Here is a 21777-nt window from a genome sequence, read left to right as displayed (position 1 = left end):
AAATCATTTCAAAGCCAGTTATCTCACCAAAACCAAATAAAAATAAACGCCTTCTAAAATGTAAAAAGCTACAGGACTTTAGCTTTCAACAGGCAGCTTTGAACTTGTTTTCTATTCCTCACTCCCTCACTGAGTAGGTATGAAGGCATCTTTTGGGACCTCAGTCTCCTTGAATTCAAAAGAAGAGGGTTGGGTTAGTACCATTAGAGGATCTCTACAATCTCATTCAAATCTAATCAATTAATCAATCAACATTTTTTAGGGGCCTACTATGTGGCAGGCACAGTTTATTATTTTTCTTTAAATTTCCATAAAGCACTCTGTCTAAATCTCTCCTTTGCTCTAATAGTATACTTTATATCTTAACATCTGAATTAATATGAAAGCATAAATTAGTCACTTACTATTTGCAAAGCACTATTCTAAGCTCTGGGGATGCAGACAATTAAGACAATACCTGCTCTCAAGAAGCTCGCTTTCTAAAAGAAGAGATAATACCAAGGAGAATTTCACTATGAGTCATTTGGAAAGGTCCTATAGCCCTCAGTAGATAGTGGCAAAGTGGATGACAATAGATCTTCTTTACTGTTATTTCCACTGATAAAATCATATCCATTTCTGATATTGAACCATTTGACCCAGTGCCAAGGACATTGGGAGAGAAAATTTTCTTTGTAAAGTTATATGTGTACTTCTCACCCCCTCCATTACATTGTGAACACCTCAGGGAAAAGGATTGTCTCATTTCTCATCTTTCAATATGCCTAGCCCAGAATTTTACACATAAAAATTGCTTACAGAGTTGTAACTAGCTAGCATTTGTTTAATATTTTAGGGTTTGCAAAACACTTTATAAATATTATCTCATTTTATCTTCACAACAAGGTAGTGAAGATATGACACCTAGCTAACTACCTGCTTTCATAAGACCCACAGACTACACTTAAAACATTGCCAGAGAAGCCTGAATAAAAATGTTTTGAGCAGATGATGCTACGAGGGGCCTAGGAAATCCTTGCGTAGATGAAGGCTGAGATGTACCGAGAGAAATACTCCCTCTCCGGAGCCTATGAACACCAACTACTCACTGTCTCACTTATCTATTTAACCTGTAACTAGAGGCAGGAGAACAGGAACAGTCAAGACAGCCTAACGACTTCTACAGTTGAAGTACTTAAGAATTGAGGACAAAAACTGATCTCAGGAAATTAGATGTGTTGTACCCAGGTCACATAAAATATAAACCAATCTAATCCTATCAACATTTATTAAGCACCTATTACAGTGCAATGCTAGACATCAGAAATACAGAGGCAAAACTAAAGCACTAGAAAGAAATATAAGCCCCCTGCCATATTCTGCATATAGCTTTTACTTGCAGGAGTAAACCATTCAAGTCAATAAACATTTATGGAAGAATCTTTGGACCTATAGAAAAGAGGAAGCAGGACAGGCAGATACAGATTCAGCAACTGAGACCCTTAGGTTTCTAAGCCATTGAAGGGATAGTTACTTCTAGGGAGGAAAAGTGGAATGGGAAGTAGAAATATACCACACAATGAGGTCACTGTTTTTATTTATAAAGGAAGTTTTTCTCCTGTAGGAGAGAACTGCCCTACAATTTATTCTGAAAGCCTGTACTATATAGTAACTGACAGGCAGCTGCTGAATCTGCAGCCAAATGGGAAGAGGATTACCTGGGGTGTGGTCACTATGGCCAAGGGAAAGGAAGTATACCCTAGGATGGTGGCATTAGAATCCTGGAGAAGAACCCTAATCACTCTAACATAGTCAAAGTGGCTAGGAGGTGCAGTGGATAGAGCACTGGACCTAGAGTCAGGAAGATCTAAGTTTAAATCCAGCCTCAGAGACTTATTAATTGTAAGACTTTGGGCGAGTCACTTAATCTCTGTGTGCTTTAGTTTTTGTTGTTCAGTTGCTCAGTTGTATCTGACTCTTAGTGACCTTGAGGACCATACTGTCCATGGGTTTTTTTTTTGGCAAAGGTACTAGAGTGGTTTGCCATTTCCTTCTCCAGGGAATTAAGGCAAACAGAGGATAAGTGACTGGCCCAATGTCACATAGTTAATAAGTGTCTGAGGTCAGATTTGAATTCAGGTCTTCCTGACTCCAGGCCCAGTGCACTATTCACTGAGCCACCTAGCTGTCTCTTTTGCTTTAGTTTACTCATCTGTAAAATGTAGATAATGACAGCACCCACCTTACCGAGTTGTTGTAAGGACCAAATAAGATGCCATATGCAAAGTGTTTTGCAAACTTTTTTCATTGTTGTTGGTGAGTCATTTTTCAGTCATGTCTGACTCTTCATGATACCATTTAGGGTTTTCTTGGCCAAGATACTGGAGTGTTTTGCCATTTCCTTTTCCAGCTCATTTTCCCAATAGAGAACTGAGGCAAATAGGGTTAAGTGACTTAGCCAGGGTCACACAGCTAGTAAGTATCTGAGATTTGTTTACAGGAAGATGAATTGTCCTGACTTCAGGCCCAGCACTCTATCCACTGCATCACCTTAAAGAGTTATGCAAATAGTAGGTGTTACACAGCTTATAAAATGAGAATGAAGTCAGAGGTCCTGGCTTTAAAATCCAGAAAAGATTGAGTCTTGAACCTGGTTCTGACTTTGGATAGAGTAATAACTTTGAATCAGTAAATCTTTTAACTGCTCAATTTCTCCATCTGCCCAAAGAGATATACTATTGCTTATATACTTACTCAGAGGACAAGAGATGTATTCATCAGAAAGCATGCCCAAATCGCTTCTGAGGTCAAATCAGCATCATTATTATCTCTACTACCCAATAAAGCAGGTCTTTATCTGTCTCCTTGTATAAAATCAGCCAGCTTACTAACTAATACCCAAGCACTGCCGAGGAACCCTATAGTAAATATAGCAAATGCTCAGTGGAGATGACATCAAGACTGTTCAACTGCCTGTTTAATTACTACAATTGCATTTGTTTGCTTTAATTAAGCATTAGTAATATTTAGGTAACTGTAGACACCAGATATATCTTATCTTAAGAGTCAATTCATATGAGTATGAAATTTCCATGAGCCCAAGGACATATTCTTCTCTCCTCCATTGCATTTCCTACATGGCTTTTGGATGGACAGTAACAGTGAAGTCATACTATGGATAATAGTATGACTTTGCTTGTGATTACAAGCAGGTCTTCTCCATCAGGAGTAAGTTTTGGGTCACTACTGCTGTGAAGAGCAGCAGGGCCAGCTGCTGTCCCTGCAGGGGGGGAGCTAGCTTATAGAAGATTCCAGTGCCTCATTATGCAGGTCATCACAGGAGGAGGGAGGGACACTTAAAGGGGGGAGATGAAAATCCAGCTGGGTATCATCCTGATGTGTTCATTAGCCTCTGCACTGAGACAAGCTGCCAGCAATGACTGTGATGGCGTCAAAGATTTTAGAAACCCAAGATCTGGACTGCACTTTTCCCTTCTTTACAGGGGTGACTGTGAGGATTAAAGAGTGAAACAGTGGGAAAAGTTAAGAGTTCTCCAAAGGGGTGGGGCTAATATTTAGATTTCAAAGAATAGTCATCATTGTTGTTAAAGAACATTGTGGCTATTTGGGGCTCAAAGGTGGACTCCTGGTATTTTTTGGGCTGCCAAAGCTCAAAATCTCAGTCATTACTTGCCTCTCTTCTTTCTATTCTGATTCAGCTTCTCATATTGTTGTCATTTCCTCATTCCTGATGCCATCATCCTCATCAATTCACATGTGTATAGCTGTGAGAACCTTCTAACCACTCTCTTTTCCTCTAGTCTCTTCCTCCTTGAGATCATCCTACCCAAAGTTGCTGAATCAATCTTGCTAACATACTACTTCCATTGTGCCATTCCCTATAAAACACTTTCAATGTCTCTTCACTGTCTGTAGTTTTATATCTAAATTCATTAGCCTGACCTCTAGGTCCATCCAAAATTCAGCTCCAATTCAGCTTTTGAACCATAGTTCCAGCAGCAACCTTCCACACAGACCATAATAATTTATTAAATTTATCCTAAATAGTCCATAAACTTTGCTACCATTCTTGCTTTCGGTCTTTCTACCTCACTTTTGTCTGTGTAAACCACTTTTTTTATGCAATTGGGGTTAAGTGACTTGCCCAGGGTCACACAGCTAGTAAGTGTCACGTGTTTAGTCTGAGGCCGGATTTGAACTCAGGTCCTCCTGACTTCAGGGCCAGTGCTCTATCCACTCTGCCACCTACCTGCCCCCTGTATGTAAACCATTCTTTAGGACTCAGTTCAAGTCTTACCTTGCTCATGACACATTTCCATTCCCACGTGACAAATTTTTTAATCAGAATATGGTTTCAAAAGTTGATACTGCCACTTACTAAATGTATGCTCTTGAACAAGTCACTGAACCTTTATGAGCCTCAGTTTCCTCTTTGGTAAAAAGGGAGGGTAAGACTAGGTGATCTTTAAAGTCTGATCCAGATCTAAATCCTGTGGTTCCACAAAGACAGTCCACTGCTCTGCTTTTCAGTTGCATGGCACTCTTAAAACCTAACCTACTCACTTGGCACATCATATACTGGCCTGTATTGTTAGCTAACGTTATAGTTGCATGTTAAACCTCTGGCTCTATCATATGTAAAGGTAGAGAGCTTGCCTTATGCTTCCTTCAATCCCCATAGCTTCTGACCTAAGACCTTTCACATAGCAAGTGTTCAGTATTTGTTGATTGATTGATCTGTATGTAACCTTGGTTACCCAGTCCCAAATGCCCTCACTTTGCAGAGATGGGCTTGCCTCTACTATATTGCTGTTTCTAACAGCACAATTGTGGTTATCTTCCATACTCTGTTTTCTGCTTGTTCTTAAGTTGCAAGGACAAACAGTGTTAAATGTATAGTCAATCAAAGCATCAATACTGAACTGCTTAAACTCAATTTAGGCACCACCTTTCAATGTTAATCAGATTGATTGGTGCACTCACTCTCCAAGGCCAGAGAGACCTCAGAACAAAAGGTATACTTCTCCAGTTTCACTTGCTCTTCTCTCCCTACTTTTTATTTTCTCTTCCTCAGCCCCATAATCTGTGACAGAGAAAATGCTAGGCTCTCTGTTGAAAATCTTGGCCTCCTAATACCAGATACAAGGTCAGACTGAAGAACAATGAATTGAGTCCAATCCATGTTTTCTCTTTCAAACTCTCCAGTTCTTCCCTGACTGGTCACAAATCTTTGTCTCCCTGGATCTCTTTATATCTTTTTGTCTCCTAAAAAGTTTTATAAAACACACATACACATATACATTTTGCTTAATTTCACTTTTTTTCCCATCACACTCAGAAGGAAAACAATAAATACATTATCTCAGCAGGTTGACATTTGTTCTCTGAGATGACCTGCTGTCAACTTAACCCCAATTGCCCAAAAAAAAGAAAGAAAGAAAGAATGAAAGAAAGAAAGAAAGAAAGGGATCCCAAAATAAAAATTCCAAGGAACATTATAGCTAAATACCAGAACCATCAGGTCAAGGAAAAAATATTTCAAATGGCCAAAAATAAACAATTTGAATATTGAGGAACCACAATCAAGATTACACAGGACTCAGTAGCTGCAACAGTGAGGATTAGGGGTCATGATATTCTGGATGGCAAAGGAGTTAGGACTACAATCAAGAATCACCTACCTGGCAAAATTAAGCATAATATTTCAAGGGAAAAAAATAGGCATTCAATGAAATAGAAGAATTTCAAGCTTTCATAAGGAGAAGACTAGAATTGAACAAAATATTTGATCTCTAATATTAGACCCAAGAGAAGCCTAAAAAGGGAAAAGAAAACATAAGGGATTCAATGGAGCTGAACTGTTTACATCCTTACATGGGAAGATGATACTTGTAATTCTTAAAATTTGTACCACTAATAATATAGCTAGAAGGAATGTACATAGAGAGAGGGTATAGGTATAAGGTGAATTTGAATGAATGACATAAAAAATAATTAAAGGATGAGAAAGAAGAGTATACTGGGTGCAGAAGGAAGGGAGAGGTAGAATGGGGTAAGTTATTTCACATGAAGAGGTGCAGAAAACCTATTATAGGGGAGGTAAAGATGGGAGGGTGGGCCATGGACATTGCCTGAACCTTATTTTCATTAGTATTGGATCAAAGAGGGAGTAATATACACAATCAGTTTAATACAAAAATCTATCTTACCTGACAGAAAAGTAGGAGGGAAGGAGATTAAGTAAAGGGAGGAGGGCTGACAGAAGAGAGAGCAGACTGGGGAAAGGCAACAGACAGAAGCAAAACACTGTCAAGGAGGGAAAGGGTGAAAGGAGAGAGAGAACAAAGAGGAAGAAAAATAGGTTGGAGGAAAATACACAGTTAGTAATCATAAACTGTGAATGTAAATGGGATAAACTCTCCCATAAAACAGAAGTGGATAGCAGAGGGGACCAAAAACCAGAATCCTACAATATGTAGGAATGGAAACACATTTGAAGCAGAGAGAAACCCACAGAGTAAAGGTAAGGGACTGGAGTAGAATCTATTATGCTTCAGCTGAAGTAAAATAAAGCAGGAGCAACAATCCTGATCTCAGACAAAGGAAAAGCAAAAACAGACCAAGTTAAAAGAGATAAGGAAGGAAACATCTTGCTAAAAGGTACCACAGACAATAAAGTAATATCAATACTAAACATATATGCACCAAGTGGTATAGCATCCAAATTTTCTTTTGCTTTTTGGTGAGGCAATCAGGGTTAAGTGACTTGCCCAGGGTCCCACAGCTAGTAAGCATCCAGATTTTTAAAGGATAATTTAAGTGAGTTACAGATTCATAACCAAACAAGAGGCAGAGAGCATTACAAAATGTAAAATAGGTAATTTTGATTATATTAATTAAAAAAGCTTTTGCACAAACAAAACCAATGCAACCAAGATTAGAAGGAAAGCAGAAAGCTGGGAAACAATCTTTAGAGCAAGTGTCTCTGACAAAGGCCTCATTTCTCAAATATATAGAAAACTATTTGTTCAAATTTGTAAGAATACAAGCCATTCCTCAATTGATAAATGCTCAAAAGATATGAACAGGCAGTTTTCAGATGCAGAAATTAAAGCAATCTACAGACATATGAAGAAGTGCTCTAAATCACTTTTGATTGGAGAAATTCAAATTAAAATAACTCTGAGGTACCACCTCACACCTATCAGACTGGTTAATGTGACAACAAAGGAAAATGATAAATGGAGAGGATGTGGGAAAATTGGGACACTAATGCACTATTGGTGGAGTTGTGAACTGATCCAACCATTCTGGAGAGCAATTCGGAACTATGCACAAAGGGCATACTCTTTGATTAAGCAACACCATTACAAGGTCTATATCCCAAAAGAAATCAACAGAAAGGGAAAAGGACCTACATATGCAAAAAAAAAATATAGCAGCTCTTTTGTGGTGGCAAAATATTGAAAATTGAGGAGATGCCCATCAATTGGTAAATAACTGAATAAGCTGTGGTATATGAATGCAATGGAATACCATTGTGCAATAAGAAATGATGAATAGGCAGATTTCAGAAAAACCTGGAAAGAATTGTATGAACTGATGCAAAGTGAAATGAGTAGAACCAGGAAAATATTATGCACAGTATCAGCAACATTGTGTGGTGATCAACTATGAATGAATCAGCTTTTCTTGGCAACACAATGATCCAAGACAAGTATAAAGTCTCATGAAGAAAAATGCTGTCCACATCCAGATAAAGAACTGATGGACTCTGAATGCAGATTGAAACATGTTTTTTCACTTACTTTATTCTTTCTCATGTGTTTTTTTCCTTTTGAACTGTTTCTCCTTTCACAACTGTGACTAATATGGAAAATTTGCTTTACATAATTGCACATGTATAAGCTATATCAAATTGCCTACCATTTTAGGAATGGAGGAAAGGAGGGAGAAAAATTTGGAACTCAAAATCTTGCAAAAATGAATGCTAAAAATTGTCTTGACATATAATTGGGAAAAAAAATAAGTACTATTTTAAAAAAGAATTGTTTTAAGTATCAAATGAATTAACATATAAAAGTGCTTTGCAAAACTTAAAGCATTGTGTAAATGTTACCTATTATTGTTATTATGATGATTATTATTTCCTTCATTTTTTTCCACACTTCACCCTTTCCCTTTTCTCTTTATTTTTACCTCCTCAAGAAGTCAAGCTTTTCACTGAATGCAACTATCAAAACTCAGGGTGGAGACAAGTCCACAGGCCTAGAGCTTTCCTAGATTTCCTCTATCTGCTGGCAACAAGGAAGAAGTGCAGACCTTAATCAAGATAGATTTTGCTTTTTATGTCAAACTAGCACAGCTGATAAATTTAGGTAATGATAACATCCCTGAAAACTTGGCACAAGTATTTGATCCTATCCTTTTAGTTTGAAAATCTTTTTTCCTCTTGTCACCTTCCTGACCACAGTCCTGGAACTAACCCCATCAGCTGTTTAACTAATGTGATGATGCATGTGCACGCATGCATGTACACACACACACACACACACACACTCATACTCACACACACATTCTGAGTAGAGGGCAAAGTGAGGAAAGAGGAGATTTGAGGATCCAAGATCCTCTGGAAACATGCTGCTCTGGGAATGGTGCAGTGTTTCCATAGATCTAGGAGGGAGAGAGAGACAGAGAGAGAGAAAAAGACACACACACACAGAGAGACAGAGAGACAGAGACAGAGAGACAGAGAGAGACAGAGAAGAGAGACAGAGAGAAAGAGATAGACACAGAGATACAGAGAGAGATAAAGACAGAACTACAGAGATAGAGAAACAGAGACAGAGAGAGTGACAGAGAGACATATGGAGAGATAGAGAGAGATAGAGACACAGAGAGACAGATAGAGAGAGCTAAAAGGGTCTGAGAGAACTCCCATGGCAGGGAAATTTTGGTGATAGGCTTCTCCTGGGAAGGGGAATTTGTTTTCTAGATCAGAAGTGATACTAGGACCTGACTCAGAATGATATTCCTGTAGCACTTCATCCCCACCCACCATTTATAACCTGGGATATTCACACTAGGAGTGGACTCTGTTTCCTTTCTTTCACCTTATACTACCCTGTGTTGCCCTGCTTTTGTCCTCTCCTAGGGTCTCCTTCTCACTCATGCTCTCACACTTGTAGTCAGAGGAGGATCATAAGGCAACAGAGGCCTGTTGGGCTGCTAAAGGGAGAAAGCAAACCTTACATCTAACTATTAAGAAGCCCCCTCATACGTCAGTTCCTATGTCAAAGTCCTAGATGCCCTAACCTAGCTTGCTCCAAGAGTCGTTTAAGCAACACTGGAATTTCAAACATTACTCAGTAAGAGAATTAGAGCTAAACATGCGTAATGCTTTATGGGCAATATATGTCATTTTCACAAACCACCTCAGAGATAAATATAGACCGTTAAGTACCACAAGAAGTACACACACACATATATATACATATACATGTATGTATGTATAATATATTATAGATGTATGTATATATGTATGCATTTAAATTATATATATAATATGAAAATGGAATAATTGGTCAATAAGCATTTATTAAGTGTTTATCTATGTGTCAGGCCCTGTACTAAGTAGGTATATATACATATATATGTATGTATATATCTATCTGTATGTATACACATATATATAATGTACACATACCCATTTCTATGATGTATTTGTTTTGTCCCTTAAGACAGCTGAAGAACAGAAAAGTCAAAGCAAATGTCCAGTTAGTGCCTACTGTTAGGCAATATTAAGGTCAAGACTAAAGCTACCTCTTTAGTCTCCTAGGATAGAGATCTTTCTACCTCACAAACTTGTTTTTCTACTTACTGTCAGCTACACCAAGTTGTCAGCATGTAAAGAAGGTTCTTAGGTTGCTGATTTTTTTATTTCCGACTCTGCTAATTTTTGGTTTTGTGATTAGAAACAAGTTAGTAACTTGCCTACACCTTTATATGTTCACTCATAAAAGCAATATTAGACCTCTGACTGTATAAGCCTGCAGCAGAGCTGACTGTCTATAATTCTGGTAAAGTGATTTCAGAACACCTAATGGAAAGTTGCTATAGAGATGAAATATATTCTTTCTATTTTGCTTTATTATCAACAATAAACCATCATTTGTTACCAAAATAACAAGTCTAAATTCTGCTATAAACACAATCATATCTGAATGTTATATGCTCAGTATCTGTATAAGGCAAGAGGAGGAGGAAATAGAATTAGAGCAATCCTATGAATTGCCATAACTCTTGTCTAGGGCCAGAGAGCTCTTCAATTTTTAAAGGTAGACAGAATCACAATCTCTTTTCCATATGTATTTGTTCTATAAAGTCTAAAGAGTACTTGATGAATACCATATTATAAATTTGTAGAATTGGGCACTTAATGAATACATCTCTACTGGAAACTATTACAGACAAAACATTCTAGGAGTAAGTTTTTATGCAATGCCTCTCATTGATTGCATGGATTTCCTTTCTTATTTAATGTCTTAGATCAGAGTTAGAAGAAATGCTGCTCCATCAGCACAAGGTCATTCATCTTTCAGTTGGGAAGGGTGTAATTTAATATACAATATTTGAGAGTTTAAGAAAGAGCCAGGTATGATACAGGATTGGTTAAAAACAAGGAAAAGTTCTTACTTTGCCCAATTTCTGTATTGTATAAGCAGTGTTGTTCAAGGCAGAACTGGATTATAAAATTTTTTCATGGGTTGTTAAAATTTTGGTATTTATCTATCAGGTATTTAGTAAATACATGTGGCATATTAAGGGCAGATAATTTTTTTATATTCATATTCAAAGTGAAAACAATTTTGTTATACTCACAAATTGTGTTTTTTTTAGCCATAATAATCAGGTTTAGAAATCCTGCAAAGCAATTTTACTCAGATGTATGACTTTTTTTTAAATAGTTTTCATTTATCAACCTTTGATAAAGCTGGCTCTTTGGTTTACAGAGTCTGCTGGTCCTCCCTTCCCCCAAATATCTTGAAGACTGCAGGCAAGCAAGATAACTGTTTTTTGGGAGGTTTACAGAGAAGGCAGGATAATATTATTGTAGTTGTCATTAAACATTTAATGCACTGTCTGTACTATCAGCATAAAAGTGCTCAGTGGGGAATATTTTTTCATAGAAATCCAAGTTTTCTTGCCTTTTAGAACTTCTGGATTATCAAAAACATTTCAGGTGTATACGTTTCATTGTTCAGGAATTCTAACAGAACACATACACACTCACACACATGCATACATATGCATGTGTGCATGCACATACACACACACACATACACACACAAAATGTTGAAAAAATGTGCCATTTGGTTTCAAAATGCCTTTGTGTCAGGAATAACCCCCATTTTATGCAAAACAAAATAAAACAAAATAAAATACCCTAAGGTAGAGCATGATTAATAGGGTAAACAAAGAGTATTGATTAAACTCAGATTTTTGTTTAGTACTCTGCCATGTACAATACAAATGAAGTTAAATGGATTCCATTCTTGTCCCCAAGTAGTTTAATATGCCAGACAGCCAGCATTGACACGGAGGAGCAAAAGGACTACACACTTGAGGGTAAACACTAAGCAAGTACTTACACATTTACACCAATCATTGTCAAAGGGGGAGGGAGTCTTTGTTTTGTATAAGGTAATAATGCCCATCAGTGCCTCATGGTGATGTGGTAGGAATTGGGAAGAGGGAAGAAATGGAGAAAGAGTCACAGAATTACACAATAGTAAGCTGTATTTGCTCTTCAATCTCATCTACCCTAAAATACACACAGCTCGTTGGGATGGTTTGAAAGTCTCTGGAAAGCTGACTTCCCCTTTCTTCTGCACAAGCTCAAAGGATTTTAGGGTTGATGGAAAGTATAAGTTTCCTTGAGTATGGTGTCAGAATCAGTGGGTCCCAATCAATAGAAGAAATCCTAGAATCTGAGATTTGGAAGGGATCTCAGGAGCCATTTGGGCAATCCACACATGAAAAGACTCCTACTATAACCTAAGACGAGCTCAAGAGGATAGGAAATTGGTAGGAGTGGTAAACATCTTAAAAGATACCTCCAGCTTTATTTTATGTTGCTAGGTCACTAAAGCAGTTTCCAGGGGTAGTATATATTGCTACCATTCATTCATTCCCTTTCTTTCTTTCTTTCTTTCTTTCTTTCTTTCTTTCTTTCTTTCTTTCTCTTTCTTCCTTTCTTTCTATCATTCATACATCCAACAAGTAACTTTTTATTGAATGATAATCTCTTCCTCTATTGCTTAGGTAAAACAATGGTTTTAAGGCAAATGACTGATTGCCCTTTGGAGTAACCCAACCCTTAAATAGTCAGTCACTGAAATATTCCACCTGCCTTTAATATGTTGGGGGTAATTGATTTAACCCAATCCTGAAAGGCCAGCAAAACTTGAAACTGTAGTATCTTCCTCTGTAGTCCACTTTAGTATGAGTGAAGTAAACCCAACTAAAAACTTAATGGAGATAACCTGTTGGGAGTAGACTAGGGTACTAGATACTGCCTCTAAGTATGACTGCCAGAAACCTTATTTTCTAGAATAGAATTGCCAGTATTTGTATTGTATTAATGATCTTTAGAATAATAGAAATACCAGATAACTTCACTATAAACTCATGTTCATTCTGAATAAAACAAAATTCTGCACATTGGGAAAAAATAGTCAATCACTGAAATCACAGAATCATAGAATTTCATAGTTTAGAAGGACCTCAAAAGATTAATATGTCCAACTATTACCAGAACAGGAGTACTTTCTATAAATCCCAGAAAAGTGATCATTTAGCTTTCATTTTAAAAATTTCAGTGCTAGCGAATCCACTTCCTCCAGAAGCTACCCATTCCACTTCAGGAGAACTTTAATTGTAAGGATGTTATTCAATCTACCTCTATGTGACTTCTGCTCTTCAGGGTCAAGAGAACCAAAATATAATCATTGTTCCACAAAACAGCCCTTCAAATACTTGAAGATAACATAAAATTTCAAATAAATTTTCTCATTTCCAAACTGAATGATCCGGTTTTGCACTTCGCACCATCTTGGTTGCCCTTTGAATTTGTTCATCAATATTCTTCCAAAGATGTGTTACCTAGAATGAATACAATACTGCAGTTGTAGTCTGACCAAAGCATTTTCCCACTTATTCTGGGCACTATGCTTATATTAATTCAACTCAATACAGAATTGTTTTTTAAGTACCATATCACACTGTTAACTTAGATGAAGCTTGCACTCAAAGGGGTGCTAGAGCTAGTTGGAACTAGCTCAAAAGAGCCAATTGTTAAATTTTCAGTGTGAGCAAAATCAGCAAATGATACAAATCAGGGCTTGACTTATTATTTTGTTGATTTCTAGACTTAAGAAAATGATGGAGAAATGTTAATAATTTAGATTGAACTTAAAATACATCTTTGGGCAAGAAGAATAGCTTATTAAAAACTTAACCAATGCACCACTGCTTACAGTCTACTAAATTGTCTTTTATTTATATTTTCCCCTTACTATACTTTGGCAGCTGAGATCTTTAATATGAGTGCAATACTATACTTTTTTGTTTGAAGTTCAATTGTATCATCATTCATCTTACTAGATTTTGCTTAGTGATCCATTTTTTTTGGAAGTTGACATCATTGTCCAATATGTCAGCTCACCTTTCCAGCTTTGGATCATCTGAAAATTTGAGATAAACATTCAAACTATACCTTCATTTAAGTCATTGATAAAAATGTTGAAGAGCACAAAGTCAAAGACAGATCCCTAGGAACTCCTCCAGCTTGACAATGATACCTAAATCATTATTTTTGGGTTTGGCCATTTAACCAGTTTCTGGGTCAAAGAACTATATTATTATCTAGCCCACCTCTATCTTGTCCGCAAGGACAGAACAAAAGACCTTATCGTCCCTGAAGTCAGGAGGACCTGAGTTCAAATACGGCCTCAGACACATGATACTCACTAGCTGTGTGACCCTGGGCAAGTCTCTGAACCCTGATTGCCTTGCCAAAAACAAAAAACAAAACAAACAAAAAAACTTAACAAGTGCCTTGCTGATCAGTGGTATCTTCATATAGAAAATGAGTGTGTTTATAATTATTTCAATCTATCTTAATTTTGGCCAGCAAAGGGCACAACAACCAAGCAATTCCTCTGTATAAGAAAAACAACAATGTTTATCAGTTGAGGAAAAAGGAGCTCCTTCTGAGGGATTGAAGCAGAGAAATGAGCAAGGGCATGGGATACTGGAGAGAAGGGAATAGGAGGACAAATAGAATATGATGGTCAGGGGAAAGTGTAAATATAGTTGAGTAACTGAGAATGTTTCAATTGAGTAACTGAAAAAATTGAAGAAGTTGTAATAAAAGGAAGAAGAGTTTTGAATATAATGAGAGGTGGGTCTAGGATATAATTCTAATGTAATGTTGGGGGGGGAGCATAAGTTATTTGGGCATCAGGGAGATAGTAGCTTCAAGTGTGGTTAAATAGCCTGGGACCTGACAGGTCAGTTTGTTGTTTCATAGGTCATTGAGTAGTTTAGAGTATAGGATATTCATGTCTGTATTTTTTTTTTTTTTGGTGGGAGGATAGTGTATTAGCAGATTTTTAGAGGACTGTTGGAAAAAACATTGCTTGTTGCTCCAAGGTAGTACTGTGAGTCTAGGGTTGGTGTAAAATGGTTTGAGACATGAGAAAATGTATAGGGCCATTATAACAACTCAGGGTCCCCTAACTCTGATTCCATATAAGTGAATTGATTTCAGTCTTAGGGGAGCTTGGCCCCTGGAGGGAGATGTCAGGCTCCTTCTTGATGTCTCTGAATTTTTATGCCCCTACCCTATAGCCCTGAGAAAAATCACTTTTAAACTTTAGATTGGGCTCATATCTAGAGTCTTCTCAAAGGTCAGTAAAAAGCTACTTAATTTACCCTGTAGATCTGTTATTAGACAATGATTATTTCTTCCTTATAAAGAAATATTAAGAACACAAAAGACTCACTAGTACATTGGTGAAAACTTAACCACATCGCTATAACTTATACCTATTATGGTACTCTCCTGAGAAGTTGATACCTAAAACATCCAAAACAAAAAATGCTGTGAGATTGCTGAATGAAATTTTCATTTCTCTCAGTTCTGTACCTTCTGAAGAGCTTCCTCAGAGTAAATGTCTTCTGGCAAGCCAGGAGTTGTGCTCCTCTTCCTACAAGTGGCTGACTTCACCAAGAAACATAGAAGGAACTACAGGCTACTCTCTTTGAGCTTCAGCCATCACTGACTGGGAAAGCAAGAAATTTTCAAATTCTGAAATGAGGCACTCCTGAAAAATTCAACTTTCAGGATCACTGTTTTATCACTTCTGTTCAGGGAAAGAAACACAATGGAGTAAAGGCAGCCAGGAGTCCAAGATCTCCTCTCAGATTCATCTAAGTAGCACATGTGTTTGAAGCTGCCATAACCACTGGGAATGGACCACCCTTCATGAGAAGTCCCACAAAGATCAGGTTAGTTACCATAGATTCTGGGCAAAGAAAAAAATGCATGATGGCTGTTATTTCTTTGAAGATGATACTGCACTCTCCATCTTGTTTCTCTTACAAAAGAAACCAATGGGCCACTCAGGGTTTGTTTTATCACCCCAAAGCATAAAGTCCATAAGCACTGAGCCAGGTCATACCCAGCCTACCATAAATGGCCTAAGGTCCAGCAGATCAATCAGGCTCTCCTATTTGCTCCCATTCATGGTCAGGTCATATTTATCTCATTTTTTCTTTTTTTTTCTCAATTTTCTTTTTTTAATTTTTTATTAATAAATTTATTTATTTTTAGTTTTCAACATTCACTTCCACAAGATTTTGAGTTCCAAATTTTCACCCCATCTTGGCCCTCCCCCCACCCCAAGATGGCATGCATTCTGAATACCCCTTCCCCTAGTCTGCCTTCCCTTCTATCTCTCCCCTCCTTCTTTTATTCCCTTCCCCTTCTATTTTCCTGTAGGACAGGATAGATTTCTGTACCCCATTTCCTGTAATTCTTATTTCCCAGTTGCATGTGAAAACATTTCTTTAAACATGTGTTTTTAAAATTTTGGGTTCCAAATTTTCTTCCTTCCTCCCTCCCCACCCACCCTCATTGAAAAGGCAAACAACTCAATATAGGTTAGACATGTGCAGTTATGCAAAACACTTCCATAGTACACATGCTGTGAAAAACTAACTCTATTTCCCTTAATCCTATCCTGCCCCCCCATTTATTCTAGTCTTTCTTTTGACTCTGTCCCTCCTCAGAAGCATTTGCTTCTGATTACACCCTTTCCCAATGTGCCCTCCTCTCTATCATCTCCCTACTCTCTTGTCCCCTCTACCCCATTTTCCTGCAGAGTAAGACAGATTTCCATACCCAATTGAGTGTGTATGTTATTCCCCCCTTAAGTCAAATCCTATGAGAATAAGATTCACTCATTCCCTCTCACCTTCCCCCTTTCCCCTCCACTGTAAGAGTCTTTTCTTTTCTGTTTTTTTTTGTGAGATATTTTACCCCATTCTACCTCTCCATTTCTCCTTCTCCTAGTATAATCCTCTCTCATCCCTTAATTTTATTCTCCAGATATGACCCCTTCATCTTCAACTCACCCTGTGTCCTCTATCTATCTATATCTATCTATATATGTACATATATATATATACATACATATAATTTTTTCCCTCCAACTACCCTAATACTGACAAAGGTCTCATGAGTTACAAATAGCATCTTTCCATACAGGAATGTAAACAGTTCAACCTTAACAAGTCTCTAATGATTTTTCTTTCCTGTTTACCTCTTCATGTTCCACTTAAGTCTTGTATTGGAGGTCAAATTTTCTATTCAGCTCTGGTCTTTTCATCAAGAATGCTTGAAAGACCTCTATTTCACTGAATGACCATTTTTCCCCTTGAAGGATTATACTCAGTTTTGCTGGGTAGGTGATTCCTGGTTGTAATCCTATTTCCTTTGCCCTCTGGAATATTATATTCCATGCCCTGCAGTCCTTTAATGTAGAAGGTGCTAAATCTTGTGTTATCCTGATTGTGTTTTCACAGTACTTGAATTGTTTCCTTCTGGCTGCTTGTAATATTTTTTCCTTAATCTGAGACCTCTGGAATTTGGCTACAATATTCCTAGGAGTTTTCCTTTGGGGATCTCTTTCAGGAGGAGATCAGTGGATTCTTTCAATTTCTATTTTGCCCTCTGGTTCTAGAATATCAAGGCAGTTTTCTTTGATAATTTCTTGAAAGATGATGTCTAGGCTCTTTTTTTGATCATGGCTTTCAGATAGTCCAATAATTTTTAAATTCTCTCTCCTGGATCTATTTTCTAGGTCAGTTGTTTTTCCAATGAGATGTTTCACATTGTTTTCCAATTTTTCAGTCTTTTGGATTTGTTTTAATGTCTTGATTTCTCATAAAGTCACTAGCTTCCAATTGCTCTATTTTAATTTTTAAGGAAGTATTTTCTTCAGTAATCTTTTGGACTTCTTTTTCCATTTGGCCAATTTTGCTTTTTAGGGCATTCTTCTCTTTTTGGACTTCTTTTGCCATTTGGGTTAGGCTATTTTTTAAGGTGTTATTTTCTTCAGCATTTTTTGGGGCCTCCTTTAGCAAGCTGTTGACTTGTTTTTCATGATTTTCTTGCATCACTCTCATTTCTCTTCCCAGTTTTTTCTCTACTTCTCTTACCTGCTTCTCAAAATCCCTTTTGAGCTCTTCCAAGGCCTAGGACTGATTCATATTTTTTTTGGAGACCTTGGATGTAGGAGCTTTGACTTTGTTGTCTTCTTCTGGTTGTATGTTTTGATCTTCTTTGTCACCAAAATAAGATAATATAGTCTGACTCTTTTTGTGCTGCTTACTCATGGTCCCAGCCAATTACTTGAGTTTTAAAATCTTTGTTAAGGTAAGAGTCTCCTTCCAATATGGAGAATGTACTGTCCCAAGTTTTGGGGGTTTGTACAGCTGTTTTCAGAGATACTTCTAGGGATCTGTAAATTTTTAATTCTTCCAGGGTGGTATGACAAGGGGCGGGGTGTTTCCTTTCCACAGCCACAACAAGCTCTACTGCATCAGCACTCCTCCTTACCCCAGGACTGTGACCTTGATCCAAGCACTGGCAAAGCAAGAGATTCCTGCCTCAGCACTGGCAAAGAGATCTCTGCAACCCCCTTCTGATCAGCTGCTGGATTCCCCCTCAGTCTGTGGGCCGGGAGCTCAGGAGGCAGCTGCTGCCCCAGAGGCTGAGCTCAGGACTTGTGACTGAGACCCAGCTTCTTCTCTCACCCCAGTCACAGACTTTTCCCACTGACCTTCTAAGTTGCCTTTGGTGTTCATGGGTTGAGAAGTCTGGAAACCACTACAGCTGCCTGTGATTCAGTCCTCTGAGGCCTGCTCCAGGGTTGCTGCGGCCTGCGCGCCCACACCAAACTGCGCTCCTCTCCCTGCCCAGCATGATATACCTTTCTGATCAACCATCCAGGTTGTCGTGGGCTGGAAATTTGTTTCACTCTGTCTTTTTGTGGGTTCTGCTGCTTTAGAATTTGTTTAGAGCCATTTTTTACAGGTATTTGGTGGGGTTTGGGGGAGAGCTCAAGCAAGTCACTGCTTTCATTCCGCCATCTTGGCTACCCCCCCATCTCACTTTTTCAATAAGAGAAAAGACAAATTTTCTTTTCATTTTTCTTTTCTTTCCTTTTAAAAAACCAATTTATTGAGTCGTATTCACCTATTCTTTGATGATTTAAAAATAATATTGAATTCATTTTTCAGAGAGGTATAATTTTTAAAAATACCCTGCATTTTGAAGAAGCAGCTACTATGTAGAAGTCATTGGTAAAATCCCATGCCCCTTCTAGAACAATCACACTCTCCCTCTGCCCCATCCACCTAGTGGTGACTAGTGCCACCTAGTCGCACTATTCATAGGGGGAAAGAAAAAAAAAGACTTGCCTCTCCACTTTTTGTTTTAGGTAGAACCAAGGAAATCTCAAAGAATGAACAGGCACTGATTTGCTGTTTTGGAACTCATATCTCATTGTGCTATCTTTTTTCCAAAACTCATATCTGTTCCAAACTTCCCTATTGTCATCAAGGGTACCACCATCCTTCCAGTCACCCAGATTCAAAACTTTGATGTCATTTTCAACTCTTTATTCTCTCTCACTCCATATACCCATTCTGTTACCAGATCTTTCAATTGTCCTTAATTTCTCTACTGATTTCCCAACTCAATATGTCTTCACTACCTGTCCCCCATGCTCTTTCCCCTCATCTCTGCCTCCTAGTTTCACTGGCTTCCTTTAAGGCTCTACTAAAATAGTACCTGCTGCAGGAAGTCTTTCCTAAGCTTCCTTAATCTTGGTGCCTTCCCTCTGACACTACTCCAAATTTCTCTCTCTCTCTCTCTCTCTCTCTCTCTCTCTCTCTCTCACACACACACACACACACACACACACACAGACACACACAGACACACACACACGCATATGTATATGAATTATTTTCAAATCTCTCTTCAATCCATTTTCCAGGTCAGGTGTTTTTCTGGTGAGATATTTAACATTTACTTCTATTTTTTTCCTAATTTTTTTGCCTTTGTTTTATTGTTTCCTAATGTGTTATGGAGTCATTAGTTTCCACTTACCCAATTCTAGTTTTTAAGGAATTATTTTCTTCAGTGAAATTTTGTCATATTAACCACTCTGATAGGTGTGAGATGGTATCTCAGAGTTGTTTTAATTTGCATTTCTCTAATTAAAAGTGATTTAGAGCTTCTCTTCATATACCCATAGATAGATTTGATTTCTTCATCTGAAAACTGCCTGTTCATATCCTTTGACCATAATGGCACATAATAGATATTTAATAAATGTTAGTTGACTGACTACTCACATAGTCACCAAACTAGCTCTGGCCCTCATCCACTTTCACTTGAGCTATTGCAGTAGCCTCCTAATTGGCCTCCATATTTCAAGTCTTCTCTTTCTCAAATCTATCTTCCACACAGCAGTCAAAGAGATTTTTCCTAAAGCTCTTATCTGACCATGTTATTCCTTCAGTCAGTAAATTGCAATGGCTCTCTATTGACTCTAGGATCAAATATTATTTCATCTTAGTCTCATCCTTTTGAGAATGTACATTTTTGTGTAAGGTTCATAATGTATATTGCTTCCACAATTTTCTATGCATGCAATTATTTTATAAATAACTAAATTTATACATGTTGGGAGTGTGTGCTAAAAAAGTTTTTACTGATAGGGATATATGATCAAAAAAGTTTGGAGACTTCTGCTTTTAAGGATTGGATTTAAAGGTGGTTTTGAATCCCAATTCTATTTCTTACTGCCTGTGTCCAAGGATCATAGGATAATGGAGCTATGGCTGGAAGAGAACTCGCATAGGACTAATCTGACACTGCCATTTTTCAGATGAAGAAATTGAGGCCCATAGAGGTTATGTGATTTACTCAAGGTCACACAGCTAGCAAACTGGCCAAGCTACTTAGCCTCTCTAGGTCCATTTCCTTATCTATAAAATGAGTCATTTGCATTCTGTGTCCTCTAAAATTCTTTCTTGATATAAATTCCCTACTCCTATAACCTGAATGTGCTACTATGCTTCACTCCTTAGCTCAGTGCCTTATTTTTTCCATCTGTAAATAGGGATGGAGGAGAATATGATAATATTTTTAGTTTACAGAGATGAAGAAGATGATGCTACCTCACAATCTTAGATGAAAGATGCAAAGAACCTGCAAATTAAGCTTTAATTTTACTTTCATGAGAATAAGTCTTATATAAAGGAAAAGGCAGATGAATAAAAGGTAGTGATTATGGTATTTATTTATTTTTCTTTGGATTCTAAAGATGATTAATTAAAATAATTAATTAAAATAATAAAATTATTTGTTCATTTTAACTCAGTCATCTATTAAGCTAATCATTCAACCATTCCATCAAGTCCTATCTGTTAGTATTTAATTAGGAAAAGCATTAGAGCCAAAAAAGAAAAAAAAACACTTTCCTTATCAATACATCCCAGCATGTGACCTAGCAAGAATGTTGTGTGAAATCAGAATGAAAAACAATAATTTAAAAAGAAAAAAGACTACTGTAAAAAGACTGTCAATCCAGCAATAATTCACTTCCAGTTTGAAGGATTATGAGGTTTTAGAAATGGAAGAGACTCACTCTCATTTTACAAATAAGGGAACTGGGGCCCAGGGAGGGATATGAGGCTAGGAGTTAAGATAGGATTTGAACTCAGATCTACTGGAAATCTAAGTGTTTTCTTTTCCCCACTATACCCTCTTTTTGTTCTAATATCACGTCACTAAAAGAGTAAAGAAGTTGATAGGGCATTTATCATACTCACTTTTTGATTTTTTTTTGAGAATACTATCTGCCAATCAGAGAATGCATTACGTACTCTTTTTGAACAAATTATAAAGCAATTCAGTCTCAAAGGATAGACATTCCTCTGTACTCTACAAATACGACAGCGCTTCTGAGACACAAAGACTGAAGCACTGGTAGTAATGGAACTTAGGACCTCTGGTACATCACTTGAATTTGTATTAGGAGAAATAACTAGAATATTGCCCTATTGCCTAGATCTTAAATTCTCTTATATTGCATATAAGAGGTAGATTTATGAGGTAGATTTATGTACTATCAG

The sequence above is a fragment of the Vombatus ursinus genome, unplaced genomic scaffold (genome assembly GCF_900497805.2).
Source record: "Vombatus ursinus unplaced genomic scaffold, bare-nosed wombat genome assembly UNPS02014798.1, whole genome shotgun sequence".
Classification (NCBI taxonomy): Eukaryota; Metazoa; Chordata; class Mammalia; order Diprotodontia; family Vombatidae; genus Vombatus; species Vombatus ursinus.
This window is presented reverse-complemented; position numbering follows the sequence as displayed.